The following is a 20,503-nucleotide window of genomic DNA, read 5'->3' as shown; positions in this document are numbered from 1 at the left end:
CCATCATCACTGTATTCCTTTGGCACAAGCGCCTATAATTATCCTCTTACCTTTAAGGTGTCGGCCACCTCTTTGGCCTTTCCTGATAGTAAAATTTCCTTACAGTCAATATCATTTTAACCACCTCCAAATAAATTTTCTACCTCATTTCAATCACTGCTTATGTGAAGATGTTTTCCTTAAAATCTGATGAGTAAAAAAAAAGAAAAATATCACCATTTTTCCATAAGTTATTGCCTCAGTCTTTAGAGGTTAATCACTGTCACGACTGACTCTCAATCATAGTTAGAACATCTTTTATCTTAGGTCCTAATTGCCCTGAACAATTTCGACCTTTATTGGTTCGATCCATACTTTCTCGTGGTTTAACACGTGCCCCACTTGGCATCATTATAATTACGTCATATTTCCTTTATCAACATTTCTATTCTTGAGAATTTTGAGTATTACCTTTCTCCTTGTAAAACCTCTAAGGTTATCCTTGAATCCTTCATCAGGTACACCTTAGGCACAGGGCATATCAAGATACCATTTACTAATACCAGAATCATTGTCTATATACTTCTGAAAAATTTCTCCACTGATCCTTAAAGGTTGTTGTTACCTTAATCCTTTCCAATTCATACTGTCAAAACTCATACTATCCCTATTAAGGGTGAAATGCCAACCTTTATGCATTCCCCTAGGATTCATTTTAAGTTACCGATGTTCTATCCTTAATTCCACCTTTAAAAAGGTACATGCATCCTTCCATGGATAAATCAAGTCATATATCCCTGATAAGGGTATCTTATTCAATCATTCCCACCTCGATAGTATATGCCTAATTTCACAATAACATCTGTATTCAAAATGAGGTCAATCAATATGGCCTCCAAAAGATAAGAACGATTATCCGCTTTTCTTGCCTGATTCAGTAATGATAACAGGGATGTCCTAGAAGATATTGGTCGTGTTCAACGTGAACTTCTTCTTAATAATTCCTTATTTACTTTTGTTGTTTATCTCAACAGTCACCTCAATGCTGGGATATCTTTCATACCTGGCGTCTCCCTTTCTGGGTATCAAGCCACCGGTCTTACACTTCACATTCTTGAAGGTCACTTCCTTCATCCAATTTTCCTAATTTCTTACTTCCTTGTCTCCTCAGTCTATCCGCGTCTCATTATTTATCCTTCGAACTATCTCAAGGTTTCCTTGAATCCTCCCAACCTACAGGGGATAAAATATATGTATCTCTTATTCCTTCAATCATCAACTTTAACTCATGGTGAATCACCCTCATCCTGACGATTACATACTTTTCTATTTCTATTGCTACGAGTCTTTAGGGTTTCCTCCTACCCAACTCCCTTATCATTCCTCAAACTCTATTGCCTTTATATTCCTTTTCACTTCAGTTTCTTTTTATTTTCCTTTCTCTTATCATTATTTCATGAACCCACTAATCATTGACTTCAAACATTACATCGTTCTGGGATTCTTGTCATCAGAACGAATCTTGACAACTTTTACAACTTAGCTTCATATTTCATCATACTCGTCCACTTTTGTTCTGGCTCTAAAGCTTTTACACTCTCTCCATAACCTTGGGAATTACTTTCCCGAAAACAATGGACTGAACTTTAATCAGTTTATTATAATCTCTTGCTCCGTGCCTTTCTTGGTCTTTCACCAGTGATGGCCCTTCTCTTAGGAGGGTAAGTGACAAAAATAGTCTTTTGTGATTCGTCCATCATTTAGAATCTCAAATGATTCCTCTATTTCCTTTAGCCAGGATCTTGCCTCGACTGGGTCAACCTGTTCCTTGAACTCTGAGAGCTTAGCGACTTAAAGGTCCTGAAAGAATTTCACACCACATTGTTTCCTCAAGGTGGTGGTTAGGGGTAAAAGTATAAGTTTTGTTTTAGGCAGGTCCATGGATTGCCCAATAGGAGTACCATCCTGGTTTTTCCTATCTTACTCGACTTCTGTTTTCTCAGTCTAAATATTTCTTCCTACTCCCCATAATTGGGGTCATCTTTTAATTTAAAATCCTCATATTCCACTTCATTATATTTTGGGTTCATTATAACTTAATTACGACTTCCCTGATTATCACATTCAAGGTTTGCCCTTAATCTTATTCCTCATGGGGGCATAATGCTTGGAATTTTTTTTTTTTTGAGAATCTCTGGATATTTGTCTTATTTACTTTGCTTAAGTCTTTCCCTCGTTCCGTCCTTGCATGATTGCAAATTATGAATTCTCAAGTTCTATAAACTTCATGACACTCTCTTAAGTGTTAATAGTGCAATTAACAATATGAACTTATCACAAACAGACTGATCTGAACTGAAATTAACGAATATATACATAACCATTTGTTCGAGGGTACAACAACTGAACACATTAAAGAGAATTACATCATTTGATCTGATCACTTCTATCCCAAAAGTACTACCATAGATAATCATCTAGTCATTAAAACTAATCATTCATAACTTAGGCTAATCCTCCAAAAGCGGTGCTACATGAAACCCTTATCTGATCGCTCTGGCTCTGCTCACTACCCTGGATCAAGAATGCGGGCACGCACGACATCCCTAACCTGCTCCATCACAGAGGTGATGAGGTCTAAGATAGTTGCAAGTAGAGCTGGATCAATCTGACCCTCAAGATGGCCTCTAGCTGTAACACGGGTGGTAGCCTCAATCCTTTCCATGCTATGAGCTAATCCTGCCGGAAGTACCCCGCCCTCAATCCTTGGTACAGTAAGTCGATCCAACAGATCACTCCTAACATTACGGGCCTCAGACAGGCCACCCAAAGTCATGTAATAATCGGCGATAAGAGAAGCCTGAGTGGTTGCATCTAGCAGTCCATGGGGTGCAGGTGGTGCAGGCCTAGGGGATCCAAATGGATAACCAAGCACGGTATCAGGTGACAATGGTACAGGAGATAAAGGTGGCATTTCCTCAGTAGGTGTTGGGCTCTGTACAGGGGAGGGAACAGGAATTGGTGGAACCTCATGGATGTCTTCAGGAACCTCGGGAAGAGAGTCTGATACTGGTATAATTGGTGTCGTGGAAGGCCCCACTCCTTCTGCCCTCATTAACCTTTGTTCCCTTGGTAACTCTTCATCCTCTAGTGCCACCCTCGCGGCCATTCTTGCTCTGGTAGTTGCCCTGACTACGGTCATCAATTCCTCAGCAGTCAGTCCTCTCTTCATTCTCGTCAGGATCCTCCACGAGATCCTCATCGGCTACTTCTGGGATAACATCCTCAACCGCAACATTCTCAATATGAATCTCATCCGGTCCCTCGTTAGGGTACTCTATCAGATTCATAATTTGATCTCCAACATGTAATAAAACATCCTCATGCTGATGCTCCTGAACCTCAGGGTTCGGTGCCCTGCTGCCCTATACGAGAATGAACTATGTTACTATCATAATATTTATAAGGGTTCCCGTAAGGGTTTTAACTGTCAGTACTACGTTAAGTAGTCCGACCATGAACTTGGCAAGAGTTCTTATTATCTGAGTGAACTTATTATCTTAACGTCACATCATCTCTAAGGTTTATAACGCTTAGCTCTGATACCATTTCTGTAACACCCCCAAATCCGGAGTTGGGGATTCGGGTTATCACGAGTTCCATATCCCTTAACAACACTTAATCTTAACAATCAACCAATTACTGCGTACTGTGACCCCACAATATACACACACACGCCGCAAGTTATAGTCTCAGAGATGAATACCCAAAAAAATAACACAAGTCATTTTATTCCACATAATAAGCCATTACACCTCAAGAAGGTTCTGAATAAATTTACATTTCTTTGCCATTATTATAATTCATATTATACATAAGTCTGGTTTATCAATAGTTGAAAACCTAGCCTATTGGTAGCTCCTACCTCAGCTACGGAGGCATCAACGCTTCCAGAAAACTGCGGAACATTTTCTAACCGCTTGCGAATTGGAAGCTTGGTCCTGTTCATCTTGTCTATCTGATGTTGTGTGATGAAAGAAGAAAGCAAGGGTGAGCAACAAGCCCACCAAAATAATATGTATAATGATTACAATATATGAGCATTCTCATATTACTCATGAAAGTCTTGGTCAAGAAGAAATGAACCAAGTTTGATATCTTACCGCGACCAAGTCGCAAAATATTCAGTATATATGTATATATACTTTTCAAAATCTTGGAAGTCCTCTTCCATGCATAATATACACAGAGTTTTAGTTTATAACTGTATAAAAATATCGTTGCAAGGTGATCTCATATATCTAACCTTGTCTCAACATTTTTCTGAAAATCTTTGTCATGCATAAGATAATCATTTACTAGATATAAGTTTAAAAGATGAAGTTACAAGATACTCCAATATACTTATATCTTTTCCGAATACTACTTGAACTACCACCGTTCAAGTTATAATTAGTTCATCCCATAGATTAAGCTACAAGACAAAACTTGTATAGAATCAATCTTTAAAATATCATCAAAATAAAATGAAGTTACGAGATACTTCATTTGATGCAAGCATCATTTTGAAAGCTTGACCCTGCCAACACTCAACAATCGCCCAATCGTAGCCTTTCTATCGAGGTGCTCTGAGTAGTGTTGCAGAAATATCCAACTGGATGATGAACTCATTACGGGAGTTTATCGCGCCAGGAAGACCACTTACGATGATCAGTCGCAGTAGTACAACCCCACCATTTTCTACATGTAGAGGAGAACCTGTCGGATTTACTTGTCAACCGAACACTGGACTCCTAAGGAATGGACCGTCTTAGCGGAACTTCCAGGCCATTTGGGCCAATATAATTAGGCTGGGCCGGTGCCACTCGACCACTTATGCCACTCCTAGTTCAGATGAAATCCATGACTCTGAAACGTAAAGCTCGTCCCCACTTTCCCCAAGTAGAAACTTGTTGATACGGCTCCACCAAGAAGTCGTATCTAGTTGGAAAGGAAAACTCACCGATATTTCCCAGGCGATGCCTGTTAATGGATTAACTTGTTCCAAGAATTTTACTTCTCAAGTATTGGGTAAGTAATCAAAAACTCTTTTATCAAGACAACAACCTTGTTGCGAATATAAAACATACCACAGAGCCGGATCCCTCAGGTTTTGAGCGAGTATTTAAATCCCCTTCGAAAGGAGGGTCTTAAATATAAAAAAAATGAGTTTTGGGATCCGCTCTAACTTTTAAAATCATTTTGAAGACTCGCAAACATTTTTAAGAATGTTTGGAATGATGCTGATTTAATAAAATAAATCAGTCCCAATATATTAGAAAATATCTGAATATTATAATTTAAATAATATTCCCATAAAGAATAATCTTTATAAAAATAATTGAAGTAGAAGTTGTAAAACTTATACTTGAAATGAATATTAAGTAGCCAAAGATATACTTAAACGAAAGTACTATCTTTATTCGAATAATCAAAAGTAAGTTTGATTATCGATACATTATTCTTTAATAAAATAAAGAATAATAATTAGTGAATAATCAGAGTCATAAGTCCTCGAATGAATATTCAAATAATAATATTCATTAATAAAATAAACGGAGTCATAAGCCCTCGAATGAATATTCAAAATAATATTCATTAATAAAATAAAGTTATCGAATAAACCTTATTCGAATAATAGTTTTAAAAACTATTCATATATATATATATATATAAATATATATATATATTATACTCGGGAGCACCGACTCCCGGTTTTAGAAAAATGTTTACCTTTGGGTCCCCTATACTAAGGGCATATGCAAATTGCCACTTATCTTTAGCATATGTATTATCAACTGAATCAACAGATATATGTATCAAGATTACGAAACAGGCATGCATATATACCATATCACATGCTACAATATATCGCAAGAATTTGCTAATAACAATCATGCATCTATCACAAGATAATGCATATACAAAAGTATACATCACCACAACAGTATAACGGATAGAAAACTTGCCTGAGTGACTGGGGGTTACAAATGGCTTGGGACGAGTCTGGTAACCTATAAACAACATATAAGTTGGAATTAAACCAAAGTCACTTATAAACCTATACTTTAACCAATTTAGACTCTAATGCACGCTTTGCGCTTACTGATTCTCTTAAGTCGCTCGAGTACCCTCGGCTCCACCATTTTTAATAAATTAACCACTACGAGATTTAAGGCGATTCTTTTGCGTGTGCCTTACCAACTGCCTAACACACTTTACATAAATGTTTCATACACCATTTAGTCCTTTTAGGTCTTTAACCTATGTTTCAAAGTATGGCGAGGGGTAATGATTCGTTCGCGAAATGCCGTTACTTAAAACGGTCGTTTCTCCTAAACCGTTCATCGGATTCAAACGAACTACATATCAAAACGAAGCTCGTAACATGAACTATCTAATCATGGAAATGGTCAAAACCTAGCAATGAGTTCACGGGTCCTAATGTTAAGAACAAAAACAGCCTAAAGTAAATCGGACATTACGATGGCTATGTTTACGCGATTACCCAAATTTAAACCACTCCAAATCATCTCACAATCGTCTCACAATCAACATCCCAACCAAAACTCCATTCATAATACATCATAACAGCCCCAACAACTTCACATTATCAATTTATACTATTCTTAAACATGAATTTAGACTACACTTAAGTTCATTAATCAACAATCCAAGAACTATCACTCCAAAAACTTTACAAAACCAACTAATCTCTACATTCACAACAAGCAAGCCTCTCATGAATTATAACAACAAAACTAAACCTAATTAATCAAATAAAGTTGGGGTTTGGAGGGGTTATACCTTCCTTGGAGAGTGGAGAATCAATAAGGAAGCTTTAATTAACCACTAGTTATCTTTACTAAGCTTGAATCTTGAAGAAAACATAAGAAAACACAAAGTTAGTTCTTGAAAACACGATTCACCAAGAACTTTGATGAATTGATTAGCTATGTAAATCATGGAATCTTGAGATTTAACTTATGGCTCATCTAAGTTATGAATTATGGAAGCTAAAGAAACAAACCTCTTGATTTTTGAAGGTGTGTAGCTAGGGTTTTGAAATTTCTTCCTTGGTTTAAGAAGAAAAAGCCGAGAGCTTTTGTTCTTGAAGAAGAGAAGTCAACTTCTAATTTTGATGAAATGAATTTTTTTGGCTTGGTTGATTGCTTTTTATTTGTTTTGTTACCTTTTTACCATGGTAATTTTTGTGTGGTTCTAATTCAACCAACAACACACTTTGCTTGGTCATGCTTATGTCACCATGTGATGTCACCCTCCCTCCTTTGTCCTCTTCTCATTGGTTTGATGATATCATCCCCACTAATCTCTTTGATTAGCTTCTAATTACTTGGCTAATGACCGCTGATCTGTTATACGGTTCGCTTAACTTTCGTTTTCGTTTATCGTTTGAGGGATCATACCTGGGATCTTATTACTTGGGTTCCCTTAACCTTTCTCAATACATTATATTCCTTTTATGATCCTCTCTTACAATCCTTGAATTTAAATCCTTTTTATCCTGTTACCTTATACTCAATTCTTTCGATATCTGGTGGATTTTCGGAAAAAATCAAAGTGTTCGGATTTGTATTCTGACGATCTTTACATACACTTATATACCCCATAGAGTACTAACAATATCCCAGAAGATCAATAAAAGAACCCCTTCATAGTGTGGCATGAAAAGTTTTCTTAATCACCATAATCAGCAAAACACTATTCATAAGGGTTTCAAAAATTCCAAAAATTGGGGTTATTACAATAAAGGCATCTCCAAGAAAACTCCATTCTTTCCTAAGGCCCTTCCTTCTAATACTACCTAAACTAGCAGAATCAAAAGCATAACCTATGGAATCTAACATAGCAGATACATCTTTATCAGTGTGTGGTGTCATGGCATTATTCTCAGGCAACTTAAAGCAAGACTGTATATCATCACAGTTAATGCAATAATCCTTACCTTTGAGAGAGAAGGCAATAGTCATATCTGTGGAGTTGAACTCTGCAGTTGTCCAAATCTCCTCAATTACCTCACAGTAAATGGTTGGGGCTTCCAGCATTGTATAGCTTAGTTTGTAGTTTTTGATGAAGTCCATCATCTTGTGATAGTCAGTATGGGCTTCATTCTTTTGAACCAAGGCTACGAAATTGTTCTTTTCATAAACAAATCCAGACTGAGACATAATTTTGACTACTGGTGCCATTGTTGTGAGTAGAGGTTGCAGAGAAAAATTGAGAGTTTTGGGAGAGAAGGAGAATAACAATTGCAAGAAAGCGTAAAGTGAAAATAAGAATTCAATGGGCTTTTATACTTTCTTGAATTAAAACGTAAATAAAATGATTAAATGATACTTTTAAATAAATTACAGCTGTTTAAGAATAAAGAAAACTGTAGAAATTCTGAAAACTCCCTTTAATACAAATATATACAACAGTGTATATCTGTATCAACGGTTAAGTAAAAGAATCAACGGCTGTGACTCACTTAAAGTAACTGATGTGACACTTCAACGGATAAGGTAAATAGTTATCCGTTGATGATCAACACTATTTTATCCGTTGAGGGATAAAATTACCAGAAATGTATTTGTCTTTCAACGGATAATGAATATCCGTTGATAGAACAATTTTGACTTTCAACGGATAGGGAATATCCGTTGATAGAATAATTTTTACTTAAAGCCAACTTTGTTCTTGCAGCAAATTCATTTCAGGCTTCAAGGCAGATTATAAAGAGGACATAAATCTATAAATAATTAAGCATACCTAGCTCACTTACTAATCTTGTGAATGTTGATTCATCAAGTGACTTGGTGAATATGTCTGCATCTGAGTAGCCAATTAGATCAAAACCAGACTCTCTAGGGTACCAAATTCCTAGATTTGGAGTCCCTTTGAGATATCTGAAGATTCTTTTAATAGCCACTAAATGAGATTCTTTAGGGTCAGCTTGAAATCTAGCACAGAGACATGTAGAAAATATTATATCAGGTCTACTAGCAGTTAAATATAAAAGTGAGCCAACCATGCCTCTATAACTTGAAATGTCCACAGACTTTTCAGTCTTGTTTAGTTCAAGCTTGGTGGCAGTGGCTATGGGAGTTTTTGCAGATGAACAGTCCATTAAGTCAAACTTCTTTAAAAGATCATAAAAATATTTAGTTTGACTAATGAAAATTCCACCACTAACTTGTTTAACTTGTAAACCAAGAAAATAAGTTAGCTCTCCCATCATGCTCATTTCATATTTACTTTGTATTAACTTAGCAAACTTTTTACAAAGCTTATCATCTGTAGATCCAAATATAATATCATCTACATAAATTTGAACAAGTATTTTAGAGCCATTAACATTTCTAAAGAAAAGAGTTTTGTCAACAGTACCTCTTGTGAAGTGATTATCTAGAAGGAATTTTGACAAAGTCTCATACCAGGCTCTAGGTGCTTGCTTTAGTCCATAGAGTGCTTTCAACAGATAATACACATAGTCTGGAAAGGTTGGATCTTCAAATCCTGGAGGTTGGCTTACATAAACTTCTTCCTCCAATTCCCCATTTAGAAATGCATTCTTGACATCCATTTGATAGACTTTGAAATTGGCATGGGCTGCATAGGCTAGAAAGATTCTGATGTCTTCAAGTCTGGCAACTGGAGCAAATGTCTCATCAAAATCTATTCCCTCTTGTTGAGAATAGCCTTTAGCAACCAATCTGGCTTTATTCCTTATGACAATGCCATTTTCATCCATCTTGTTTCTGAATACCCATTTTGTGTCAATAGAACTCTTGTTCTTTGGCTTGGGTACCAGCTTCCATACTTTGTTCCTCTCAAATTGGTTTAGCTCCTCTTGCATTGCTAAAATCCAATCTGGATCCAATAGAGCTTCTTCTATTCTCTTAGGTTCCTCCTGTGATAGAAAGCTACTATACAGACATTCATCTTGAGTAGCCCTTCTAGTTTGCACTTTAGATGTAGCATCACCAATGATCAGTTCAAAAGGATGATTCTTGGTCCATTTCCTTTGAGGTGGTAGATTAGCTCTAGATGAGGTTGCCTCAGTATTGTCATGATGTGAGATAGAATGTTGGTTGGTTGAAACTCCCCCTGAGTTGCTGATCCTTTGAAAGGAATTGGGAGCTCTATCAACTGATGAAGTGAATTGATTATCCGTTGAAAGACTGTTATCAACGGATGCTTCATTGTGAACTTCAATGGATGATGCACTTTGTCTTTTAACGGATGATGCATTGCTTCTTTCAACGGAAGCTGAATTATGACTTTCAACGGATGCAGCATTCTGTGCATTATCCAAAGGAAGATTTTGAATACTTCTTGAGATGCCTTCTTCATCATTCTCATCTTCACTATCATCACAATATATCTCAATATTGTCAAATTTGAGTCCTTCATGATGTCCCTCATCTGTTAGTCCATCAATCTTTTTATCATCAAACACAACATGCACATATTCCATGACAATGTTGGTTCTTAGATTGTAGACCCTATATGATTTTCCAGCAGAATAACCAACAAATATTCCTTCATCAGCCTTTGCATCAAACTTCCCTTTGTGATCAGATTGATTCCTTAAGATGTAGCATTTGCAACTAAAGACATGCAGAAAGTTTAAAGTTGGTTTTCTTCTCTTGAATAATTGATAGGGAGTCATGCCTTTTGCCTGATTGATTAGAGAAATATTCTGAGTGTAACATGCACAGTTAACAGCCTCAGCCCAAAAGTAAGTTGGGAGTTTTGACTCTTCAAGCATTGTCCTTGTCGCTTCAATTAGTGATCTGTTCTTCCTTTCCACCACACCATTTTGTTGTGGAGTTCTTGGAGCTGAGAACTCATGCATGATCCCATTTTCTTCACAGAACAACTTCATGGTTGAATTCTTGAACTCAGTTCCATTGTCACTCCTAATATTCCTTACTTTGAAATCAGGATGATTGTTGACTTGCTTGATATGATTGATAATGATTTCACTAGCTTCATCCTTTGATCCAAGAAAATAAACCCATGAAAACTTTGAGAAATCATCTACAATCACTAGGCAATATCTTTTCCTTGAAATTGATAATACATTGACTGGTCCAAAAAGATCCATGTGTAGCAGTTGTAATGGTTCATCAATTGCAGATTCAAGCTTCTTACTGAATGATACTTTCTTTTGCTTTCCTTTCTGACAAGCATCACACAGTCCATCCCTTGTGAATTCTACTAGAGGCATTCCTCTAACTAAGTCCTTTTTGACTAGATCATTCATTGTCTTGAAATTCAAATGGGACAGCTTCTTGTGCCATAGCCAACTTTCAACTGAACTTGCTTTGCTGAGAAGACAAATAATAGATTCTGCATCTGTAGAGTTGAAGTCAGCTAAATACACATTCCCTTTTCTAACTCCAGTTAGAACCACTTTATTGTCCTTCATACTTGTGACAATACAGGCTTCAGAATTGAAGGAAACAGTATTCCCTCTGTCTCATAATTGACTAATGCTCAATAAGTTGTGTTTGAGACCATCAACCAATGCAACTACATCAATGATGACATTTTCTTTTGAAATCAAGCCATATCCCATAGTGAATCCTTTGCTGTCATCTCCAAAGGTTATGCTAGGGCCAGCTCTCTCCTTAAACTCTGTGAGCAGGGTGAAATCTCCTGTCATGTGTCTTGAACAGCCACTGTCCAAGTACCATAGATTCCTTCTTTTTCCCTGCACACAACAAAATCAATCAAGTTGATTTTGGTACCCAAGTTTCCTTGGGTCCAGCCTTGTTAGTCTTTTTCCTAGACTTCATTCCTCCTGCATCTTTTGACTTAGGTAACTTTGGGTCAACCTTGGTCTCAGATGTGGTTGGTTGAAGTGTAGGGTTAGTCACAGAATCATTTAGCACATTTGATTGAATTTGATAAAGCATAGATTGTGCAAACATATTATTCCACATAGGCATATTGTATGGCATTTAAGGCATACTAAATGCAGTAAAATGAGGATTATTAATATATGGCATGTTTGCAAAATGTGCATGGGGATTCTGATGAGAAATAACAGGCATAGCATGCAGAAGTGACATAGACATGTTAGGCATGGAGGGATTTGAAGGCATGGGAGCATTCTTAATAGATTTGCAGTTATCAGATAGATGATTAACACTTTTACAATGCACACAGCTTTTTCTAGGAGCATACCTATCAAGTGTGTAATTGTTATGTTTATTAATCCCTACCTTCCCATTTCTTTTAGATTTTCTTTTAGTTTCCTTTTTATCCTCAACCAACTTAAGCTTATTTTTCAGCTGATCTAAAGTCATGTGTCCTATATTCACCTTACTGACATCTTTGGATGTGCTAGCTCCTTCTTTGACAAAGTTCTTGAAAGTTGAACCATCCTTCTTATTGAGATTTTTATTTTTGAAATTACTTGCCTGTTTTAATTGATGAGCCTTCAACGGATGCTCTTTTTCTTCCTTCAACGGATAACTTTCATCATCCGTTGATTCCACATCCGTTGATAATCCATCAATTAGTTCTAACTCCTTTTTATTTTTCTTCCAGGCATCCTCACAGAATGATTCAATTCCCTGAACCTTGGCAATCTAAACACTAACATCCCTAGATGTTTTCCAGGCTTTGATTACCTCTTGCTCACTTTCTAACTGTTTAGAAAGAATTTCTACTTTCTTAACAGCTTCTTCTAGTTCACTCTCAACAGTCAAGCATTTAAGTTTAATCTTTTCAAGCTCAATTACCTGATCCTCTAACACAGCATTCCTATCACTTAAAAACACATTATTTTCTTTGATCCTAGCGTTTTCTTTAGCTAGTGATTTAAGGGAAACACGCAAATGATATAATTCATTGGACATATCATTTAAGGCTTCATTACATTCATTTTTAGAAAGCTGAGAGAGATCAGTAGTAATTACCCGGTTGCTTGATGAACTAGTTTCATTTTCATCAGAATTAGCCATCAGGGCTAGGTTGACATATTCCATATCATCATCTTCATTGACTCCATCTGCTGCCCAATCATCTTGAGTGAGAAAAGCTCTTTCCTTTTGTTTGAGCAAATCAAAATACTTCGTTTTGTAATCAACTTGCTCAAATTTCTTCTTATCAAAGGTTGGCTTCCTACACTCACTTGCAAAGTGTCCACCAATGCCACAGTTATAACATTTGAATTTGAATTTGTCCACCATGTTTTTGTTTGGCTTAGGGAATTTTGTATTTTTCTTAAACTTCATCTTTGCAAACCTCCTGGACAGAAAAGCCAGATGTTCATCAACATCATCAGAGTCATCCTACTGGAATTTTCTTCATTCTCAGCTACTTGCTCTTTACCCTTGCTTGATTCTGATTTGCTTGTGCCAATTTTGAGACTTGGCATTGTCTTCTCCTCATTCCTGGCTTCAATCTTCTCACTGTCAGCTACAAGTGCAACTGTTCCTCCTTTTCTCTTTCCCTTTTCCAGCAGCTCATCCCGCTCCATTTTAAGTTCATAAGTCTTCAAGATTCCATATAATCTTTCAAGTGTAAAGTTCTTATAATCTTGAGAATTTCTTAGAGAGACAGTCATAGGCTTCCATTCCTTTCGTAGAGACTTCAGAAATTTTAGGTTGGAGTCCTTGACTTGGTACACTCTACCATACAGCTTCAATCCATTTAACAGTTTCTGAAATCTGTTGAAGGTATCATTTAAGGATTCTCCTTCTTCAAAGTGAAAATATTCATACTATTGAATAAGAAGCTGCATCTTGTTCTCTCTAACCTGCTCAGTACCTTCACAGATGATTTGTACAGTATCCCAAACTTCCTTTGCAGTTTGGCTATTGATGACATTGTCAAACATATCTTGATCTAAGCCATTAAACAAAATTTTCATGGCTTTCTTGTCCTTGCGGATTTCTTCCGTGTCTTCAATAGTCCATTCTGCTTTTGGCTTGGGAATGGACTGTCCAACAGCAACTGTTGCAGTAGCAGCTGTGGCCACTTTATGAGGGATGTGAGGACCATTTTCAATACAGTTGATGTAGCTTTCATCTTGAGAAAGAAGATGTAAATACATCTTCACTTTCCAGTGATGATAATTATCTTTTTCCAGGACTGGAATCTTTATACCAATATCCTTCCTACTCATGTTGATAGCAGGAGGATTCTTCTGTGCACTCATGATGTTAGCAGAATAGATCTTTAAATTCTTTGTATGTTAAGAGCTTGCTCTGATACCAATTGTTATTCCCAGTGGACTAACAATGAGATTTACAGAAGGGGGTTGAATGTAAATCTCAAAACTTTTTCAAGTTTTGAGCAGTTTCTAAGGCTAAGTGTTTTAGTGAGCAAATGTGTGTGAATGGCTTGAAGCTGATACAGACAGATATATATTCAAACACAAATGTAAAGAACACAAAGAACTTAAAAAACTTTTCTGGTGGATTTGTTGTTCCACCAGAGATGTGTTATTTAGAAAATCTGTGATTCAAAGAATTAAATCACAGCTGCTTCCTAGTACAAACTAGATGATTTTCTCTCTGGATTTTTCTAAACAGCTCTTGAAAATTCACATCTAATTACTAGCTGCTACTTGGTTTATATATCACCAAGTTTATAAGTGAAGACAAAACTGTAAAATATAATTAAAAAGGCTCTTCACATGTTTCTTCTTCATTTCTCTATCCAATGCAATTTAGGTTTAGCTGTTAATCTTTGAATACTCCCTTGCTTGCACCAGAATGGAAATGCTGCATTTTCTTGATTCCTACTAGTGGGTGCCACATTCCAGTTTATCTCTGTCAACCCATGTGCCTCTGTCAGCTTATGAATTGTCACTATCAACTGCTAATGAACTAAGCATCCGTTAAAGCTTTCATCCGTTGATGCCTTATCCGTTGAGACTTTATCCGTTGAAGCTTTATCCGTTGATGCATTAGCAGTTGAAGCCTTATCCATTGAAGCACTTATCCGTTGATGGATATTATCCGTTGAAGCTTTAGAGACATCCGTTGGAGCTTTGTTTCTTATCCGTTGAAGGTCTTCAATATCAGTTGATACTTCTTCACTTATACAAAATTACAAGGCATGAAATATTTACAATTAGCCATCCTATTTGCATATCCACTAGTAGTTAATATGACTGATAATTTCCTACAACATCTAAGAATTACAACTTGAATCCAAAGAATGAAATGTGCTACAATACTAAACTTATTTCTAAGTAAAGCTACTCCTTCAACGGATAGCCAAGATGGTCTTATCCGTTGAGGCTACAAACACTAGATTTCTACTTAAGTGTTTTGTTTAACTTATCATCAAACTAATACACATATTCCTAACATTGCTACTTGTCTTTGTGCTATATTTCAGGTTGATCCTAGAGAATCTCATTTAGTAGCTATTAAGAGAATTTTCAGATATCTCAAAAGAACACCAAAACTTGACATTTAGTATCCTAGAGATTCTGGTTTTAATCTAACTGGTTACTCAGATGCAGATTATGCATGTTGTAAAATTGATAGAAAAAGAACTATAGGAACCTGTCAATTTCTAGAAAATAAGCTAATATCCTGGTTCAGTAAAAAGCAAAATTCAGTTTCTACTTCTACAGATGAGGCTTAATATATTGCTGCTGGTAGCTGTTGTGCACAGCTTTTATGGATAAAAAATCAACTGTTGGACTATGGTCTATGGGTGAATAAGATTCCTATCTTCTGTGACAACACAAGTGCCATTGCAATCACTGAAATCCAGTAAAACATAAAGGACCAAGCACATTGACATCAAGTACCACTTCATTAGAAAGCATGTCATGAATGGTACTGTGGAACTTCATTTTGTTCCAAGTGAAAAGCAACTTGCAGACATCTTTACCAAACCACTTGATAGATCCACCTTTACTAGGTTGGTAAGTGAGTTAGGTATGCTTAATTACTCCTAATTTTTGTTTGATGTCTAAGCAATTTGAAATGTAGCCAAAATAAAATTTGATGTTTCTTGTCAAAGATGAAATTTTGGCTAAGTCAGAATTTACATCCCGACGGATGTTCATTATCCGTTGAAAATGAATATCCGTTGAATTTCATTATATCATCCGTTGAAATATCAAATATTATTCTGGGTACTTTTAATTCTTATCCGTCAAATTTCTCTCAATCTTAGCCGTTAATTCTAGATATTATCCATCGAATTTACTTACAGCCTGTAAGTATACTTCGATGGATAATTATTAGAATTTTGACGATTTTCTTTATTTTTTAAACGGCTATTTTGGGCTAATTTGATTGGTTACTTTATTTTTGCTTGTACTTTTTAACCATTTATTTTTGAGAAAGTACAAAAGCCAATTTCATTTTCATTTTTACTTTATCTTTCTCAAGCTATCTCTAATATCTCTTCATCTCCAAAGAAAAAACCCTTTTCTGCAACTACTTTCAATCACAGCAATGGCACCTGTAGTCAAAATCATATCTCAAACTGGGTATGTATATGAAAAGAACAACTTCGTAGCCCTGGTAAACAAGGAGACTCCTACATATGAAGACTATCACAAAATTATGGACTTCATTCGAAGCTGCAAATTGAGTTATGCTATGCTTGATTCCCCTGTCATCTACTGTGAGGTTGTTGAGGAGATTTGGTTGTGTTCAACTCTAAAGATAAAACCATTACCTTCTCTCTCAAAGGTAAGGAACACTGCATAAACTGTGATGCTCTTGAAAAATGCTTTTAACTGCCTGAAAATAACACACTTTCTCCACACACAGACACAGATGTGAGTAACATGCTTACTTTTATGGGTTATGCTCTTACTGCCACCAAGTTAGGTGAAGTTAGGAGACTAGGCTTTAGGAAAGAATGGAGCTTTCTATGTGATTCTTTTATTAAAGCGTTTTCTGGTAAAGTTAGCAATTTTGATGTTGTAACTTATTCACTTGTTAACATGCTTTATATGCTTCTTAGTGGTAAGTATTTTAATTTCAACACCTCTGTGATGTATGAATTAGGGAGTAAATTAGGAGACAGTAAGAAGAGATCTCAAAACATCTATTATGCTAGATTTTTTATGATGATAACTAACTTTGTTTCTGAGGATCTCTCAATTGTGAACCCAACAAACAAGTTGGATTGTTGGGTCTAAGAGAGAAGAGTTATTGCTGATCTTAACATGGCTAATCACCATAAGGAGGTTCCCCCCATCTACATGCCAATTATGGAGCAGCCTCAGGTAAGTGAGGTAAACACTTCTGTCCCTGCTACTTCTCTAACACCAATTTCTTTGCAGACAACTATGGCTACGGAATCCGTGACAATGACCAAACAGGTGCCTACCCAAGCCACAAAATCAAAAATTTCCAAATCCAAATCAAAGAAAACCCAGTCTAGTTTCTCTCAAAAGAAACTAGTTTTAAAATCTACCAAAAACCAAGAGGGGGTGTGAAGGGAAGTGAGCCTGGTGAGGGACATGGTGAAAATCAAAGAAATACTAAGAATAAGGAGGGAGAGGTGTGTGTAACCCAGCCTAGCCACACTACAGTTTCCCAATAAACTGTTGTGCTTAATAAGGAATCTAGCTCATTACTAGTTGCATCCTCCCAAAAGGATGTAACTATTGAACACAGCTCTCAGCCAAGAGCATATGCCAAAAGGGTTAGGGACACAGACTCACCCCAAACTTACACAAGAAATAAGACATATAAAACACTTGGGGATACACAGGGTGCACACACTGTGCAAACTGCAGTCAAAGACTCGGTTATAGCACCTTCTCAAAGTTAGTTTGATGTGGCTCTTGTAAATGTGGAGTCATAGCCAAAATTTCTTACAATAAAAGCACCTCACACACAAAACTCACCCACAAATTCTTTGGACATGGATATGATTCATGCATCAATTACTGATTCTCCATCTTTAACTCTTATGGAAAAGCCAAAATATCAAGCAAGTGAACATCATCTTTTAGATGATTTGTTGGCTCACTTGCCATTTCTTTCTGTAACTACTGAGAAATCTGTGCAAAATCTCAAATCAATCACCACATATTCTACATTAGTTTCAGCTCCAAACTCTGTCATTTCTACTATCTTGACGGATATTCTTCATCTGTAGACTAGTGATTATATCTCGATGGATGTGCTTAACAACAGTCATCCGTTGAAACTCTCAACTACTACCTCGACGGATGTTTCTCATCCATTGAATATCAATGCACCACTTGAAATATCAACTATTGTTACAAGTGCAGATGATTTAGTAGTTATACAATCACTCCTAGGATTGAGGGAAGGGAGTGAACAGAGTGAGAGGCTGAGTTGCTCTCAGGCAAAAGGAGAGGAAATGAGTGAGCAATTGCAAGCTATTTTTTCCAGCTTGGCAAAAGTAAGTGAGAGGAGTCCCACCTTAGAAGGTGAGGGTGAGGGTGGGAAGCCAAGGGGAGCCCTTGATGGAAGAAAAGAGATAAAATGAGAGAAAGGCAGGTACTGAAGAATGGGAAGAGCCCATTGTTAGTGAGTTAAGGGATGCCAATGAGGCTGAAAAGAAACAGCTATTTCAGCAAGAATATCAAGCTATCTTAGATTCTGTTTCTTATGAAGCTGAGGCATTTACTCACCCTATTCCAGCTTATCAAACTTTGGATGAACAGGACAATGAGGCTACTGCGAGAATTCTCAACTTGGTGCACACAACAGCTTCAATGAGAGGGCCAAGGATGCAATCACTACCATGCCCTCCACAGCTGGTGATGATTTTGAATATCCAATTGGTGGTTCTGAAGACAATTTTGGGGATGATGGTGAGGATGATGAAGGAGATTTCATGAACATAGGTGGAGAAGCAGGTCCTAGCTCAAGCACAAAAACTCCATCATGGATGTTTAGCAAAGAATGCAGTGAGCATCACTTCAAATCAACTCTATTTCACATAATCCACCAGACTCAGATAATTCTTTAAGCTACTACAGATGCCAACACTAAGAGTCATCTTCAAGCACACCTTGAGTCTCTTCACTTACACAAAATCCAATTTCTCAAGCTAAATCAAGATGTGTCTGAAATCAAGACAGAAATTAGATAAGTCAAGAAGGACATCAATGAAAGATTGGAATATCTTCTTCCTGACACTACAAAGAGAGATGTAAATAGGCAACTCAGGAAAGATTCTGATCTCAGTAGCAAGGTTGATTCTTTGGTCACAAGGCTGAAAGTCCTAGAAACTTCTATCACCAAAGTCCAACACCATCAAGCTCAACAAACACTGCTTCTTGAAAAATTGGTGGCTGCACAAACCTCAAACTCTGCTCAACTTGATGCTAACAAAAAGGGGGAGAAAGATTCTATCATTCCGATTAGTCAGGGGGAGTCAGTTAGTGAGGGGGAAAAAGTGCTAAACATTAATGTCAGCAAGGTAATAGTTCCAGCAATTACCTTCACAAAGCCACCAATGTTAGACATCATTGACTTAATCAAGATAGAAGCACCTAAACTAGAGCTGATAGAAAAATGGAAGAAGATTGATGACAAGATTGAAAAGAAGTTTGGTCCAATTGAGAAATAAGAAAAAACCTTCTCTCATTTCTCTCAATTGAGACCAATTTCAGCCAATGACATGAGCTTAGGGGACATGGAAAGGGGTCAACCCTCAGCAATAAAATCTCCAAAGGTCAATGTGATTTTTCAGCCAAAGAGAAACTATCCAAAGAATTCAGAAAAAAATCCATTGGACCTAGTTTATGAAACCCCCAAGCCTAATGAGAAGATTCTGATTGGTAGATCTATTGCTTTCTTCAAAGATCCCAGAGACTCATTCTTGAAGAAAAGAATTGCTAAAATCTACAGGAACGACAAATTGATCTGTGTGGTGGCTGAACATCCATAGTTTGTAGAAGCTAAGAAAGAAGAAAAGGTGAAGCTCAAACAACAATAAAAGCAAGCTGATTTATATGCCAAGAACCAAGCTAAGAAGCCTGCAACCACAGAATCTAAATTGCCTATTGTGATATCTGAGTCAGTAATGAAGAAAAGCAGGGAAGAACCAAAGCAGACAAAGAAACCAAGATACAAATACAAACCAAAGAGGAAGCTAGATTTTAATGAAGATAAGAAAGAGTTCATGCATACCCAATCTACTACTTCAAGTCAACCATCCATGCCCACAATAGATCAGGCTAAATTCAAGGTTTATCCTAACATGAATTTCCATGATGAACCCATATGTTCCTCAAGATGAACCTGTAGATTGGGAGAGCCTACCTCTTCATGATCTAAACATTCCAATCCAAACCAAGGAAAACAAAGAAAAGAACAATCAAAAAGGTCAAACATGTCAGACTTCAATCCAAAGCATTAGCCAAACCCAAACAAACTGTCAACAAGAGAGATCAACTCTTCATTTGTGACATCAAAGAATTTTCAGACATAAATCTCTATCTGGATGAGCTAGAAGAAGTAAGAGTTTTTGATGCCTACAAGCATCTTCTAGAAAGATT

The sequence above is a fragment of the Apium graveolens genome, chromosome 5 (genome assembly GCF_009905375.1).
Source record: "Apium graveolens cultivar Ventura chromosome 5, ASM990537v1, whole genome shotgun sequence".
Lineage (NCBI taxonomy): Eukaryota > Viridiplantae > Streptophyta > Magnoliopsida > Apiales > Apiaceae > Apium > Apium graveolens.
The sequence above is the reverse complement of the archived record's forward strand: the minus strand, read 5'-3'. Positions refer to the sequence as shown.